This window comes from Artemia sp. Qi Xiang Cuo, chromosome 2 (genome assembly GCF_049724085.1).
Source record: "Artemia sp. Qi Xiang Cuo chromosome 2, ASM4972408v1, whole genome shotgun sequence".
Taxonomy (NCBI): domain Eukaryota; kingdom Metazoa; phylum Arthropoda; class Branchiopoda; order Anostraca; family Artemiidae; genus Artemia; species Artemia sp. Qi Xiang Cuo.
In genome coordinates, this window is record NC_142795.1 from 88,580,720 (window position 1) to 88,598,567 (window position 17,848).

Sequence of the window (17,848 nt, forward strand, 5' to 3'; positions counted from 1 at the left end):
ACGGAATGTCTTTTCGAAAATACAAACCGACACCTCCACCACGGCGCTCTAGACCACGATCACGCCTGGTATTGAAAAAGTTCGTATAGCCTTTAATACGATCCGTCTCATCAGTAATGTCCCAACATTCGGTCACTGCTGCTATGGGGCAGCAATTTAGTTTCATGAGGACCTTAAGCTCGTCCATTTTGTTATTCAGTGACCGGGCGTTGCAGAGTAAGAACTTTGGCATTTTCAACTTCACTGAAAACCACTCTGGTTCAAGCATTGGAAGGGATGCATGAACAGGAGGGGGCACCGGGTCGTTATACCAGGGTTGGAGAATGGATGCGATTTCAAACGGGGATCTACAGTTAACTACTGTCAACGTCCTTGGTCTACAAATTAGTTTATGGTTTGACCTTTCCTCTGAAATTTGCACTGGAATGCTGAAACGCTTATTCATTTTCCTCCTCGACAACTGCGCCTTTTACATTTAGTTCGGTGAACTAAGTCTTAAGAGTCCGGCAACGTCACAACATTGCCATCTGGTGGCTTTCTAGGAGTCCAAATTGCCATAGAGTGGCGAATGTAGATGACGCTACTACATGTCGAAGTGAATAAAGTTCGTAAATCGTCAATTATAACTGGCATGAATACTCCACTAAACAAAGTCAAAAGGATCAAGTCTTTGATTGCTTATATTGCCAGGGCAAGAAACTAGGAACACTAGCACTAATAAGCTAAACTAGGCATAGTTGCGAAGCAGCTATTCAGCGCTACGCCATCTATCCTTACCCTCAAATAAAATTTGAGAATTTTATTTGAGTTTTAATTTTTTTACTTTCCGTAGGGGGAAGGAATATTGGTACTTGTGTATTATGCGCCACTCACTCAAGTTTACGCTGTGTAAAATTCGAGAACACACCGGTTTTTTCGTTAGTTTCTTTGTTACTTTATAAATAAATTGGGGCTATAGATTTGCAAATTAGGGGGGGGGGGGCGGGGATGGTTAAAGTATAGCGGGTCTGCATGCAAAACGTGTTTGGTACAATTATTCTGTATATTAGATAGATAGATAAATAAGTGTATTTTAAAGCCAAATTTATGGCCATGAACACAGTAAAATAACATAAATTTTATTTTTTATCTTTTAGTTACCAAAATTTCCAGATACCTCGCAATTCTTATGTAATTTTTTAGTGGCCATATACGTAGAAAGAATTATTTTCTGAATTCAGACTGTCCAAATACTTTACCCCCCCCCCCCTCTTATGTGCAAATATGTACCCAAATTATATATTTCCCATATATTCTGCCCTGCTATACTTTACCCCCCCCCCTTCTAATGTGCAAATCTATAACCCAAATTTATTTCTAAAGTAAAGAAGAAACTAACGAAAAACCGGTGTGTTCTCGAATTTTACACAGCATAAACTTGAGTGAGTGGCGCATAATACACAAGTACCAAAATTCCTTCCCCTACGGAAATTAAAAAAATAAAACTAAAATAAAATTCTCAAATTTGGAAAGCCTTATTTTCCACGGAGGGGGGGGGGGGTATTTTCCGGTGGAGTAAACACCTAGAACCATATAGGCTATTCCAGACCCTAAAAATTTTCACCAGTGTTACCATAGAAACATATTCAAGAAACTTCAATTGCTTTGCTAAGAGAGATGAGCGAATATATATCCAAACTATATCATAGCTATCACTAGCCAAAATGTTTAGGGGATGGCCAATAGATTTTACCAACTGACCAGTCAATTTTACCAACTGATTGGTGTGATATTGGTATTAAAATGACTTCATTTCTTTTAGCAACTGGGACCAATCTTCTTCCACATTGAAATGCATTTACCTAATTTAAAAAAAAAAAATAATAGGCCAGTAAAACAGTAGTACTTCACGTCCCAACTCATTTTTGTACTTACTAGCTGAAAATATTACAGGGGATGCACTCCATTCCATATGTGACGCCTCTGAACAAGGTACCGAGTCTTGGGGCTGGTATTTAGTAATAATGATGATAAGACATGTTAAGATTTCAAAATTCAAGTTAAAACTTGCGCCAAAATATCATTATTTATCATTGTTTTCGCTTTGTGTGTTCTATCTTCTCTGATATTGCAGAGAATATACTTTTTTTGTATAGCACCCAAATCCTATAACATACACTAAAAAAAAATACAGGAAAAAAAATGTGACAATTTTCTCTCAAAAAACACATCCCATCTCTCTTCCTTCAGAATTGTTTCTGTAGCCTTGTGCTTGCTAGGAAAATTTTCTACAGGTGCTTTATATTGACAAACATAATCAATACCAATAGTATTTTTTCCAAGATAATCGTCTTTCTGCAGTTTCTGAAGAAAGAGACCTCAGAGTCATTATTGATGACAGATTGAGTTTTAGCACCCATGCCAAGACTGTGTCATCATCTAACTTTCAATCACTTGGCATTATCAAAAGGACAATCTCAAGCTGGTGTCCTAGAGTGTTCAGGAAACCGCAAAAGACACTTGTTTGACCCTGCCTAGAGGCTGAAATGTCTTTGGCATCTCCTTGTAAAGATAAAGAAGCCCTGAAAAAGTGCAGCATACAGCAACTAAAATGATCAGTGGATTGGAGCAAACATCTTATAAAGAATCTGCCCTATTGTAAACACCCCATACTCACATATAGAAGAAAACAACCAAATAGGATTCTAGCCCACAAAATTGTATCTAAACACGTCTTCCTGATCTATTTCCTGATCTTCCTGATATTGGTTCTATTGTATCAAACAGTGTGTGGTAACGAACTGTAAGTAAGGAGCAACTCTGCTCAATAGTACCCAAAACTCTAAAAAATGGAATTTTGATACCAATAGATACATCAATAGAATCATATTTTTATGTTGATTTCAAATATATAAGTTTCTTTAAGTTTAGTCTTACCCATCAAAAATTTACGTGCCTGAGAAAATTCGCCTTATTTTCGAAAAAAGGGAGAAACAACCCCTAAAAGTCATAGAAATTTAATGAAAATCACACCATCAGATTCAGCATATCAGAGAAGCATACTATAGAAGTTTCAAGCTCCTATCTGCAAAAATGTGGAATTTTGTATTTTTTGCCAGAAGAAAGATCACGGATGTGTGTTTATTTGTTTGTTTTTTTTCCCCAGGGGTGATTGTATCGATCCAGTAGTCCTAGAATATCGTGAGAGAGCTCATTCAAACGGAAATTAAAAGTTCTAGTGCCCTTTCTAAGTGACCAAAAATTGAAGGGCACCTTGGCCCCCTCCCATACTCACTTTTTTCTCGAAGTCACCCAATCAAAATTTTTAGATAGCTATTTTGTTCAGCATAGTCGAAAATCTAATAAACATGTCTTTGAGGATGACTTAATCCCCCAGAGTTCTCGGGGAAAGGGCTGTAAGTGTTATTAACTTTGCCCATTGTTTACATATTGTATTGGTTAAAGGGAAGTATACAGAAGTTTTCAGGATATTTTTTCTGGTAAGGGGGGTGGGGGGTGGAGGAGGGGGTTACGGGGGATGATCTTTCCATGGAGAATTTTTCCTTGGGAGAAGGAACGTTTCTATAAAGGGGGCGCTGGATTTCCCAGCATTATTTAAAAAACCATCAGAAATTAAATAAAAAACAAGTTTTTCCCAACTGAAAGTAAAAAGCAATATTAAAACTTAAAACGAAAAGAGATTATTACGTATGTGAGGGATTTCGCCCCCTAGTCAATACCTCGCCCTTTATCCTAAAGTTTTTTTTTAGTACTTTCAAAAGAGCTATCTATTCTAATTAACTGGCCTTTGTGATTCAGAGGTTGTGATTAAAAAAAATTCCAACTTTAGCGTGAAGAGTGAGGTATTGACTAGGGAGCGAACTCCCTAATATACGTAATAAAAACATACGAATATAGAAGTTCGTTACGTAAGTTAATTCGTAAGTTACGTCAGAACAAAATTTCGAGAAAGCCATTTAGCCAGAAAAAAGTAAAATTAATATGCAAATTTCGAAATAAATTATTCATGTACAGTGAGCCAAAATCAAAGCTGCATTAATTCAAAAACGTTCAGAAATTAAATTAAAAAAACTTAACTGAAAGTAAGCAGCAACATAAAAACTTAAAACAAACAGAAATTATTCCGTATATGAAAGGGGCTGTCCCCTCATCAACGCCTCACTCTATATGCTAAAGTTTGACTCTGTCTCACAACTTTATTTTTTAAAACAATAAAACACTTTAGTGTAAAGAGCAAGGCGTTGAGGAGGGGACAGCCCCTTTCATATATGGAATAATTTCTGTTCGTCTTAAGTTTTAATGTTGCTCCTTACTTTCAGTTAAAAAAAAACTTGTTTTTTTTTTTATTTGATCATAACTAGAGGACACTTGAAGAAACTTCCAAAGCAACATTGCACAACTAGAGAAAGAAGCCACTTTTTCAGCCAGAGTTGCCAACCTATGGGACCAGCTTTCAGAAGACACAGTATCTGCTGAATCAATTCATACACTCAAGTACAAAATTAACAGAGTGGCTACATCAAGAGTTCCCATTCAACTAGGAGGCACCTGAATCCTCAAGCAGGAAATAATAAGCAACCAGACAAAAGCATAATACTGCAGAAGTCACAAGAGAACATTGCAAGAATAGAAATCCTTAACTGACTCCAAGTTGTGATCAGGGCTGTTCCTAGGGAAGATGGCGCCTGGGGCAGCATTAATTACAGAACTCACCTCCAAACTAAAACATAAATAAGAAAAATCCCCAGAAGCCCATTCTGCACCCCCAGCCACAGCACTTGGGGCATTTTGGCCTGGTCATGTCCCCCAGTTTTAACAGCCCTGGCTGTGATTTAAGGTATGCTAATTTTAAGGTGACTGTCTTAGAGCAAGAGACACACGCTAGAAATACTATTACTTGAAGACATTCCTTTTTTAATTTATCCTTTTTGGACAAAACAATAACTATGCAAAGACAGAACTTTGTTTCTTCTTTTTTATACCCCTGGCTGTTATTCAGTAATACTTTCCTTCATATGCAAATAAATGAAAAAGGCTTCTCTGAACATTCAGACAAATAAAGAAGTAACTTTAACCATCTGAGAGCTATCATAGGTCAAAGGGATATATATATATATGTTCTTGTTTAGTATTAAAATCATTAAATGCTAAAAATTAGCTAAAAACAGTATCAAAATTGTGTAGGTTAAGTCTGTACAACAACAAAAGGGGAGGAGGGTACAGCATCCCCCCCCCCCGAAAAAAAAATAGAAATAGCTGAACAGTGCAATCTGAAATAATAGAAGGTATTCTGTATTTGTCTTCAAACCATGGAACCAGATATATTTTTTTTTTGTGTGTGTCAAAAGTTACAACTTATTAAAAGCAAACTGAAACTTAACCAGCTAAAGCTCAATCCCAGTTCAACCAGCTGTATATTAAAAAAAAGCACTATATTTTTGAAAAAGCATAACCACATTAGAATGTTCACAAATACAATATCTTTATAGATTAGCACAATGAAACAAATAATTCAAAGAAATGACCATTGCTAGAAGGTCAACTGACATTTGCACAATGGTTCAGCTAACCAAATCAGCAATGCAAACATAAAATGGGAACCAGACAAGAGGATAAATTCAGGAAGACAAGAAGAAGAAGAAAACAAAATCAGCAGTCGCCTGCCCAAACAGTGTATCTACATTTTTGAAAATTTTACACAAGAGCCTTGACAATTTCGCATGAAGGGGACTTGGCTAAGATCTCTTCCCAGGTAGATGAGGCAGTGGTTAAAATGAAAGAGGAACAGACATTCATGCAACATAATGTCACTATCTCTTCAGATAAGCTGGATGCAATCAAGCAGGAGGTGTATGCTGGCCTCAACCTAGATCTTAGTATTCTAGTTGATAAAACCCTTGAAAGCTATAACAGACGCATATTTTCTGTTGAATCTTCATTGGCTACTTTAGAGTCATCCATGATAGACCTTAAAAACTCTTTCCAGCCTATCCAGTCTAACCTGGTAAGATTAAATGACCGTTTTGAACAGCAGGCTTTGAGTAACCAAATTATTGTCTTTGGGGTGAAAGAGGAGACCTTCATTGAAAACACTGAAAGTCAATTCCTGTCACTATGTGCTGGGAAATTTCCTGGAATACCAATTATTCAGTCTGATGTTGTATGAGCCAAAAGAATTGGCAAACCATCTGCAAAACCCAGACCCATATTTGTAGAATTTTGCAACTTATGAGTTCGTCAACTGCTTCTCAGACAAAAGAAGGATTTGAAAGGATCTGGGATACTATTTTCTGAGTCACTTACAAAACAACGCTTACAACTTCTTTTATATGCCAAGTCAAAGCTTGGCTTACGTAATGTTTGGTCCAATAAAGGTGATATCCTGTATAAAACCCAATCTGGAAGAGTGATTAAGTTTAATGATCAGAATGAAATTGATTTATGTGCTGCAAATGCAGATAAATTAAAGTGATGGATTTAGATTTATTTTCTTATAATATATTGCATTGTTTCTCTAGGGATTTACTTGCTGTTCTTAAAATATTCCTCTATTATTCTTTACTGTCCTCACATAATTTAGACTGGTACCATATTACACTTTGTGCCAATAGTTTGGACGATATGTCCCTTCCCACTAATATCTCTTTATGTTTGTTTGTGATTCTGTCACCTTCACGTTGTCTGATTTACATTATATTCTTGTTGTGTCATTATACTTGTAACCCCCATAATATCAACTGGTCACACATTATAGTTTGTGCTAATACTTATAATAATATGTGCCTTCCCACTGATTTTTCTTTACGCTTGTTTATGATCCTTTCACCATCATGCAGCTTGGCTTCTATAATGTTTTTGTCATGTCAGCACATTTGCAGCTCATATAATTTTCACTGGTCCTATATTGCATTTTGGGCAAATATTATGAATCATATATGTTATCCCACTGTTATTTATTTATTTATTTATTTTTTTTTTATGTTTGTTTGTTATCCTATCACCTTTATGCAGGCTGATTTCTTTAATATTTTTGTCATTTCAGCATAATTGCAGCTCATATAATTTTGACTGGTTCCACATTATACTTGGGGCCAATATTTTGATGAATATGTGCCATGCCACTATTATTCCCTTATCTGGGTTAGTGATCCTATCACCTTCCTGTAACCTGAATTCTATCATATTTTTTTCATGTCAGCACACATGCAACTTGCATAATTTTGACTGGTCCCATATTATATTTTTGGTCATTATTTTGAATAATATATGCCATCTCATTGATATTTCTGTATCTTATTTTTTGATGCTATCAACTTTGAGTACCCTGAATTGAATCAAATTTTTGTCATGTCAGTATATAGGAAGATCTCATAATTTTCTAATACCCAAATTATACTCTGGGTTAATATTAGGAATAATATGCTTCATTCCATTGATATTCATTTATATTTGTCTGTGATCCTATCACCTTGAGGTAGGCTGACTACTATTATATTTTTTTTTTCTCTCTCTTTCTTTCTCATGTCAGTTACAGCTTACATAATTTTCTGGTCCCACATTATAAATTGGGCCAATACTTTGATTCTACTTTAATTTTACTGATATCTAATTATGCTTTTTCTGATCCTCTCACATTCATGTAGCCTAACTTCTATTATTTTTTTGTCAGTCCAGCACACTTGCAGCTCATGTAATAGCAAATGGTGTCACATTATACTTTGGTCCAGTACTTTGGATAATTTGTGCCATCCCACTTATATTTCTATGTGTATATTTATTATTTGTGATAATTATGGGTGATTTCTATTTTCTTTTGAATTAGTCTATTCTTAATTCGGTTATATTTGATCAACAAATTAGGGCTGGTAAGCAGGAGACTCACACGCTTGACCCTCTCCTAGAATTTATGGTTAATTCTAGCTGTAATTATCACACTATCATTGATTATTGTGATAAAATTATACCCTCACTGTCTTTAAATAGTAGTTTTAATGTATTTTGTTTGAATGTGCGTAGGATAAGAGATAAATGGGATAGTCTGAAATCGTATTTGTGGTCTGATAATTCTTGCCCTTTTGATGTAATTGGTTTAACAGAAACATGGTTATCTGATGGCGAAAATTTTACAGCCTATGATATGCATGGTTATGTTGCTGTCCATATCACCAGAATGGTAACAAAGTACTCAGGGGGTATTTCTTTATTTATAAAGTCTGATATTGAGTTTAGAAGAAGGTCTGACCTTGAATCCTTGTTTACATCAGTAGTGTCAAATAGTAGGACAGTTTATTCTCTTGCTATTGATCTGAAAAGCCAGTTTGCTTGTGACACTGTTTGTTTGTTTTATAAGCCCCCTCCTTTTCCAACACATTTGTTCTGTGATTTGCTTGATCAACTTTCTTGTGTGGGGTCTTTCTCTAAAAAACGTATTTGTGTTTCGGGAGATTTTAATTGTAATATGTTAAATATTGGATCAAGTGATGAATGTGACCATCTCTTTGATGTGCTTTCTTTGGCTGGTCTCCTTCCTTCATTTTTTTTTCCTTCTCGTGTTGACCCTACTAGAAATTCTGACACTTTAATAGACATTATTTTCATTTCTCATTCTTCTAATTTGAAGTTTACTTCTGGTCTTGTTTTCACTGATCTTTCTGATCACTTCCCTATTTATGTTTCACTTTTTGTGCCTCAAACTGAGATTGATGTGGATGAGCAGGGTGAGTTTTCTTTTAGAAATTCCACAGATAAAGAAATTTCTAATTTAATACATAGTCTTCAGAGTAATGATTGGTCTAGTGTTCTTGAAGCTAATGATGTTGATTGTGCAACGAGTTTATTTTTGTGTTGTATGGGAGCTCTGTTGGATAAGGATTTTCCTCTTAGAAAGAGGCCAAGGAATTCCATACCTAAATGTCCATGGATGTCTAGAGGTCTGATCAATGCTACACATATGAAGGCGTCTCTGTTTAAGGCTGCATGTAAAAGTAAGACACATGATGATCTTTTGAAGTATAAACTTTATAAAAACGTGCTTACTTCTTCAGTATGTGCAGCTAAAAAGCTCCATTTTTCGCGTCAAATTGATGAGTGTAAGGGGACTTTGCGAAAGGTTTGGACTGTAGTTAATGATCCTCTTTCCCACAAGAAACTCAAACAGTCCCCCCTTGTCACTACAGGAAAGCTGATGGATCTTTTGTGGACAAAAATTCTTCAGCAAGCGCCTTCAATTCATATTTCACCTCACTTCCTTCAGTCCCTAATCCACCCTACAGCAGAGTAAGTATGTTTTCCCTTAGCAGAAAAGTCATTTTTCCTTTTTCCATGCAGTGATACCAAAATTTCTAACATTATTTCTCAACTTTCAAGTAGCCGTACAGTTGATGGTTTTGGTTTGAGCTGTAATGTTCTTAAAAAAATTGGTCAGTTTGTTTCTAACCCCATCTCACACATAACTAACCTCTCTCTTTCTTCTGGTGTTTTTCCTCATTTATTTAAGGTTGCTAATATTGTACCTTTGTTTAAAAAAGGTGATTCATCTATAATTTCAAACTATATACCTATTTCTCTCCTTCCTGTAATTTCTAAGGTTGTTGAAAAAGTAGTGTATTGTAGACTCTCTTCATTTGTATTTAGTAATAATACGACTTCAGGAAATTCTCTCATAACCAACTATCAGTATGGCTTTCGTCCCAGTTTTTTTTACCTTGCATGCGCTTTCAGATGCAACAGAGTTTGTGCGTGTTAATCTTGACAAGGGCTTGTGTGTTTTGGGTCTATTTCTTGCTTTTCAAAGGCATTTGATATGGTCATTCACTCTGTTCTTTTGTCTAAATTATCTTCATTTGGAGTGCATGGAGTCCCACTTGAATGGTTTAGGTCTTACCTCTCAGGGAGATCTCAGTATGTTTTGGTTAATGGTACTTCTTCCTCTTCCGTGCCTATTTTGAAAGGTGTCCCACATGGCTCTGTGCTTGGACCACTTTTGTTTTTAATTTATATTAATGATCTTGTTGATGGTCTTCATCCCCTTGTGCACCCTATACTTTTTGCTGATGACAGTAACTTCTTCATTGCTGCAGTTGACCTGCCATCTGCCATTTCCCTAGCTCAAGGTCTTCTTGATAAAGTAAAAGATTGGTGCTGGTCAAATGGTATGACTCTCAACAGCCAAAAAAGTGCCATTGTACACTTTAGAACCCCTTATCGTATGAGAGACGCAGGGGAACCAACCATCCTGACTTATGGGGATGATATTATACCGCAAGCTACTATAGTGAAATTTCTTGGTGTGTATCTTGACTGTTTTCTTTCTTTTAAACCCCATATAACTCATACCCGTTCCCTTGTCCTCCGCCAATCTTCAATGTTATACAGAGTTAACTCATTTCTTCCCCCTGATGTTATGCTTTCTCTTTATTATGCTTTTATTTTTCCTTACCTTTCTTATTGCTGTTCTGTCTGGGGTAGTACTAATAAATCTCTTCTCTGCTCACTTCAAAGAGCCCAAAATAGGGCAGTGAAGGCTACTTTTCTTCTTCCTCGTTTTTACCCTTCCTCTGATCTTTATAATGATATTGGAATAGCTCCGCTGGATCGTATTGTGGGTAAAAGTTAGCTTTATTTAGCACATTCTGCTTTTCTAGGTAGACTCCCACCATCTCTGCAGCAGTTTTTCTTTCTGTCAGGCTCAGGTAGGTACTCTTCTTTTTTACGTAGCTCTTATCGCAGGTTCATTTTACCTAAGCGTTCATCGACAGCAGGTCAGAGGTCTCCTGTTTATCAATCTCTTTTACTATGGAACTCCATCCCTCCTGATGTCCCTCTATCTCTTTCTGCAAAGGCACTTTCTCGCTGGGTATTTCCAGTATAGTATTTTCCCCCTTTTTTCTTCATTTTTTTCCTTCTATCCACATTTATGTCTTCTTTTTTTTTTCATTAATTATATCTAAAATAATTCTCCTATTTTCTTCTATTATTTCTCCTATTTTAATAAATGTCCCTTATCTAAATTTTTTTTTTTTTTTTTTTTTTTTTTTTTTTTTTTAGTGCTTTATAATAGTGTCTTATTTGTTTTGTTGGCCTTGTACAAGCTTAGCTTCTTGGGCGTGTTTAAATTTTTAAGTTTGTAATTGTATTGTTTTTTTTTTAGTATTAATAAATTGATTGATTGATTGATTGATAGAAGACTGGTGGCATCATAATGGTGTTGCAATTCAAAATTCCCCTTAATTCTATAAACTTTACATTAGCCCTAAAATAGAGTTTGGAAGTACATGCATGTTCTTGGGACTTTTTAATGTTCTCTTTTTACTTTGATGCATTGTAAATTTTGTAAATTTCTGTTGTTATAGAGTTGCATAAACATAGTCCTTGTGCCATTTTGATAGAGCTCTCAGATCTTTGCTCTGTGTAGTCTAAAAGATATTTCTCTAAGATTCATGGTTATGGAGACACATATTGTGATTCACCATATATAAGAAGGTGATTCTATACCTGTTGAGGTTATCTCTGCTTGAGAAAACGTTTAATCAAACTTCTCAACTTGGAAAGATAGCTACTATGACAGCTACCCTTGTGCAGACTGACCTTCTTAAATGTTGTCTTCTTCATTTGGTCTTTGATGCATTGAAAATTTTGTAAATTTCGGTTGTTATAGAGTTGCATAAACATAGTCCTTGTGCCATTTTGATACAGCTCTCAGGTCTTTGCTCTGTGCAGTCTAAAAGATATTTCTCTAAGATTCATGGTTATGGAGACACACATTGTGTTTCAGCATATAAAAGAAGATGATTCTATACCTGTTGAGGTTATTTCTGCTTGAGAAAACGTTTAATCAAACTTCTCAACTTGGAAAGATAGCTACTATGACAGCTACTCTTGTGCAGACTGACCTTCTTAAATGTTGTCTTCTCTATTTGCTTCCTAATATATAATCAATAGTATATACTTGTCCATAATTCATCACTGACTGAAGGCTGAACTTCTTGTTTAAATTATGCCCTCTTTGGAAGGGGACTACAAAATCTTGTCTCAATCAACACTGCCACCAATCTAATAACAATATTCAGCATATATTGTCTTAAAGAAATCTTATTACCTAGGACCCCAGTTTTGAAGTTGTTGGTGTGTCATTTTTAATGAAGTCAAGTCTAAAAGTCATGTGTGAAAAAAAAATCTCCATACTCAATCCAGAACATTTTTGAGACCACTTCACAATTCTGATTTCAAATGGAGCTTCCAGTTTCACAACTGGTTCTGGGAGTGATCTTTAAAGATATGTAAATATATTTCCTATATTTAGAAAAAAAAACCTTTGATATGAACCATGGTTAATATGCCTTAAAATTCTACTGAAATAACAGGAATTGCATTTTCGAAAACTAAAACCAAAGCAAAAGAAACTGAAAACTCAAAATTAAGGCAAATTTTCTGTTGGAATTTAGATTGGAACCTAACCTGTTACATAGGCTAAGCAGACTTCTAAGCTCTAGAAATAAGAAAAGGGGATAAATTTTTATATCTTTGTATTGGCTGTGATAATCAAAAGGGCAACATAAACTATTTTTGTAATTTTCAGGAGAACCAAAAAATGGAATAAGTTTGTTGGCTGTGATTACTCTGAAGGATGAGGATAATGGAAACAAAGGGGACATGTTCTAAGCCATCTTTTTATGCTCTTTTCAGATTCTCATGTTACAGCTCCATAAGATAATCCTATCCTGTCATTCTGAATTGCAACAAGACCTGATAAAAAAGAGACATACGCCAGTTAGAGGTGTATGTATCTTTTTATCTTTGTAATGGTAAAAGATAGGACAATTTTGACTACATTATTTGATTTCTAGTGCTGAATTTACCCATGATATATACATAACTAATATTTGATCAAAATTCCATATGTTGCAATTTTATTTGTCATAGCTGACATTTATCTAGAAAGAAAGGGAATACATCACTTGATAACTTTTTCTATGCTCTTTCAAAATTCAATAATTGCTTCTGGTGCAATTTCATTTTCAGCCCTTGACAGGGCCCAAAAAGGCATCTTATTTTTGTCACCACACAAAAAAAAATGATCATCACAAGAAATGGGTTTAAAGGTGGTTAAAAACATATCATTTATTTATATATTGATTACTCAAAAGTAATATAACCCAAAGCCACTGATTTATCACAATATAATTCCACAAAAAATTGATTTATAAATAATACCCTTAAATGTTAAATGATTTCCTGGTATTTGTAGAAAAGGGTGCATTTCTCTGAGCAAACACAGAAAAAGTAAGTGATTCTACAAAAAGGACAAGAAGGCATAGAGAAATATCAGCATGGTTTATGAAATTCATTATATTATCATGGTTTGTCCAATTCCTTTTAATCTTGTCAGTTTGCAAAGGCTGTACCTTATTGGAGCTTCAAAAACTTTTGAAAAACATGATGTCAGTATTGATTTTTTCAGGTCAGTTTTTTTTGGTACTTAGGCCTATGTGTTATAGCAAACACACAAAAGAAGTGAAATTAGGTTAATCCAAATGAAATATACCTAAAAGAAGTGATATTAAGTTAACCCTAATGAAATATACCAAAATATGATGAAAATATAATACTTTAGTAACAATTTGAAAAGCAGGCTGCCCAGAACAGATTATATTAAACACCTAACCTAACCAACTCTATATATTAAATATTTGAGTAAAATATACCTGCAAAGTAATTTCACTTGCTCAGCCTAAGCTGATTATCTCTGAGTGGACAAAGAAAAGCAGTCCCCCCCCCCAAACAAAAATTTTTTTGGCATTCAGTAAAAATTTCATCAGAGGTGAAAATTTTGGCAGAAATTTTGCAAAATTGGCTGAAATTTAGCAAAATTCTTGATTTTTGCAGAAAATTTGGCATAAATCAGGTAGTGATTCAGTAAAATTTACAAAGATTCCCCCCCCCAATGAAATGAGCCCTGGGATGCTCCTGACACCAATACATTATTTACAATTTTCCTCTTTGTATATAATTTTCTCAATTGATGCATTGTTTAATTTACTTTATTCTCCATTACTTTTGTAGAATGAAGGTAATCTCCATTATTTTGTAGAATGAATAAAAATCTTTTACAAAATTGTTCAGTTTGCTATTGTTATGCTAGAGCAAAGTTTATTGTGCAGAAAATGCACCATTAAATGGATTAATATAACTTTTCTAAATTCAAACGGTTCTTGAATTAGAATGTGTGCATTTAGAATAAATGAGTTAATACCTATGAAATAGGCCTACATTAATTTAAATAGATTGATTTAATAATTGAATTATGGGTTTTTAACTACTTTTTAACTTTACATTATAGTTTGAAAATACAGACAAGGTAATGTAAAACACCAGCACACAATTGAGCAAAATTATGTAAAACTCTAACCCTCACATCTTGTTACCAAATAGGAATCAAGAAGAATTGCATAGATCAATGAATAGCTAAAAACCTAAGCTATGCACCAATATGGTTATTATTTGAAAAAAAAAATAAGATCAAATGCTTAAAATTATTAGCTTAGTGACCTACCTAGAAGGACCTCTTTTTGGAAATACCAATTATCCTATTATGATATATAAATCCTTTCAGTGTTTCAGTTTTCTTCACATATAAACAGAAAGCTGATTGTCTTCTGATTCTAAAAATGTAACTGTGGTACTTGTATGAAAAATGCTGTACTGCTCAACTTGTTCATTCAATGATGCATTATAGAACCATGTTTTTTCATTAATTTCTTTCTGCTTAGCATGAGACAAGACAAAGAGAAGTTAAAGAATAGATGGAAAATATATAATTTTGGGCCATATATTTCTACATTAGGGAGGGGGGTAAAGTATTTGGGCAGTGTGAAGTTAAAAAACAATTCTTACTACATAATATGCAGGATGATTGTACCTAAAACATTAGGCATGCAGACCCGCTATAATTTACCCCCCCCCCCGCCTAATGTGCAAATACATAGCCCAAATTAGTTTCTTAAGTATTATATTTTATCTTACTTTTGTATATTTCATTAGGATTGAATGATAAAGAAACACATTAGAAGAACATCAGGTAGGGCATATATTATACAAGTACCATAACTTTTGTTGCTTGATATTTATTCTATAAATCATAAATATTAAATATAATTTTTTCTTTTTAATTATGTGTCAAAACAGAGACCATATTTTGAATTTGGTGAAAATTTCACCAAGAAGGCAGATAAAATAGGCAGTCAAATAGGGGCAGCCCAAAAACCCATTTCTATGTTTCCAGAATGCCAAAGAAAAGCAGTCTTTCTCAAAAATGGAGATCTTTTACCCTAATAAGTTACTTTTTGGGGCCGCTTTAAAATCTCAAAATAGAAGTTGTCCCAGAAGCAATTAATGAACTTAGGAACAGCATAGAAAAGAATAAATGATGAATTCTCTTTCTTTCTAGCTAAAGCATATGAAGTTGTATAAATTTACCTGATACTTCAAAATAGCAGTAAATTTTTGCAAGTTCCTATTATTGACTTACAAATATAGTAAACATACTACTTGATGCCTTTTTTATGCTCTTTCTAAATATAACAATCATTTTTGTTGGAAATGAATTTCAACCTCACCCCTATAGGCCTATATACCGATTCAGGGTATATATTTGGACATTAGGGGGGGTGGTAAAGTTTATTTTGGTAAAATACTACTTTAGCTACTTTTGGCTATCTTGGAAAGGGGTTAGGTTAGGAAGATGAAACTTTCAGGAATGGGTCTCTAGACTAAAGTGTGTCCCGGTAAGGTATTTTGAAGTACTACCTCTACTCCTTCTCTCTCTAGAGGGTCCTGACCTTTAAAATCTGTGTGTTGTAAATGTGAAACCTTGCAAAATAGATCTTCTGCTTAAATGAAGTACAACAAAATTGTTTTAAGCTTCACAACTTTGCTCAATCTCAATTTGTAAGATTTTAAAGATATGCAAATACATTTCCTAAATTTTGAAAAAAAAAACATTGATATGGCTTAAAATTCTACTCAAATAACAGGAATTGCATTTTCAGAACTAAAGCCAGAGAAAAAGAAACTGATAACTAAAAATTAAGGTAAAATATTATTTTGTCAAATTTCAATAGGTATAGATCTGTCAAGTAGGCAAATTTCAGGACCCTCTAGAAGGTAAAGGAGTAGAGGGGTCAATATCTACAAAATCATATTATTGAGTTAGGACAAAAGTGAATACACTATTCAATGCCTTTTTTTATGCTGATTACAAATATAATAAGCATTTCTATCAGAAATGAGTTTCAGCCCCCCCCCCCCCTATATAGGCCCAGTTAGGGTTAGGTTAGGTATAGCCTATATAGGGGGGGGCTGAAATTCATTTCCGATAGAAATGCTTATTATATTTGTAATCAGCATAAAAAAAAGGCATCAAATGGTGTATTCACTTTATTCCTAACTTAATAATATGATTTCGTAGATATTGACCATAGAGGTAGGTACTTCAAAATACCATCCTGGGACATAGCCTACTTTAGCCTGTAGGCCTAGACCCATCCTTGAAAGTTTCATTTTCCTAACCTAACCCCTTTTGCAGACAGCTAAAAGTAGCTAAAGTAGAATTTTGCCTTTATTTCTGATGTAAATGAGAGGTAAGTTTAAACTTTACCCCAACCCCCCTAATGTGCAAATATATAGGCCTACCCTGAATTGGTAGGCTATATAAAGGGGCAGGGGTAAAATTCATTTCTGACAAAAGTAATTGTCATATTTGTAAAGAGCATAAAAAAGGCATCAAGTAGTATGTTTACTTTATTTGTAAGTCAATAATATGAACTGCCAAAAATTTAGGCCTACCAATATAGCTTACCTCCCTGGGGCATCATCAAACTTGTTTCAGAATGCCAAATTAACCTAATTAAAGAAAAGAAAACTTGTCTGGAATTATTTGTGGAAAGAGCATTGAATGGAGAATCAAATAACAGCCTAGTCTATAACCCAGGCTAGCCTATATGTTTTGTTACTATTTGATTTCTGTCTTATAAGTGACCAACCCAAACTGAAATCAAGTAAAGGCTGATCTTAGCTTAAGGGATCACTGTTATTCCTAAAACTGTTTGAAATCTTAGCCTACTTCTCTTTTGACTAAATTTTCTTAATATTTGTAAATGAAAACGCACATCAGTGTTGTCTGTTGTCTCTCATAAGGATTTTGGTGATGTTAAAACCACAGATAAAAGGAATATTATATACCTTTTGTCTTTAGCTAAAGATTTAAAAGTGTTTGTTGCAAACGATATCGCACGGTTACAATCCTCACGTTCAACAATATTTTTTTTAATAATTTATTGAATAAGCATAATTATTGTACTCTATTGAACGCGGTTTGAACATAATACTGAAGTTCTCGCAAAAAAAACGAAAAGAAAAAAATCTTACAAGCCCTTTAAATCATTGAAGGTCACAAAAAAATTTCTTTGCTTATCCTAATAGATATATATAATAAGAAATTTTTATTTGCAAAAGAACTAGTTGCAGTTTACTGAGCTTTAAAGTGCGATAAGAAAATAATTATTTCAACTCTATAGCTACTACCACTAACAACTTATTCATCAACTAAGCCGCCCGAGGTTAACACAGCTACAAAAACTCTTTATCAATCCAAATCTATTCAAAGATCCTTTGCTAGTATCCTCCAAAGAAGTACCAATTTCCTTTAAATCTTTTTTAACGGTCTTTTCCCACTCGTTAGGTTAAGGGACGACTTGCTTTTCATTCGGCCCTAGATGGATGGCCAAAAGAACAATCTTTGGCAATATGTCACACTTATCCGTAAAACGATTTCTCTGATTATAGCCACAGA

The 17,848-nt window shown here is 34.3% G+C and overlaps 1 long non-coding RNA gene across 1 annotated transcript in view; it reads right to left on the reverse strand.

Annotated features, from left to right (window-relative positions):
* Positions 1-17,165, reverse strand: part of LOC148955761 (uncharacterized) — a 29,943-nt gene extending 12,778 nt beyond the window's left edge. Inside the window, exon 1 of the long non-coding RNA XR_016143261.1 lies at positions 17,120-17,165. This is a non-coding gene — a long non-coding RNA (uncharacterized LOC148955761). The remainder of the gene's footprint in view (positions 1-17,119) is intronic.
* Positions 17,166-17,848: the final 683 nt, after the last annotated feature.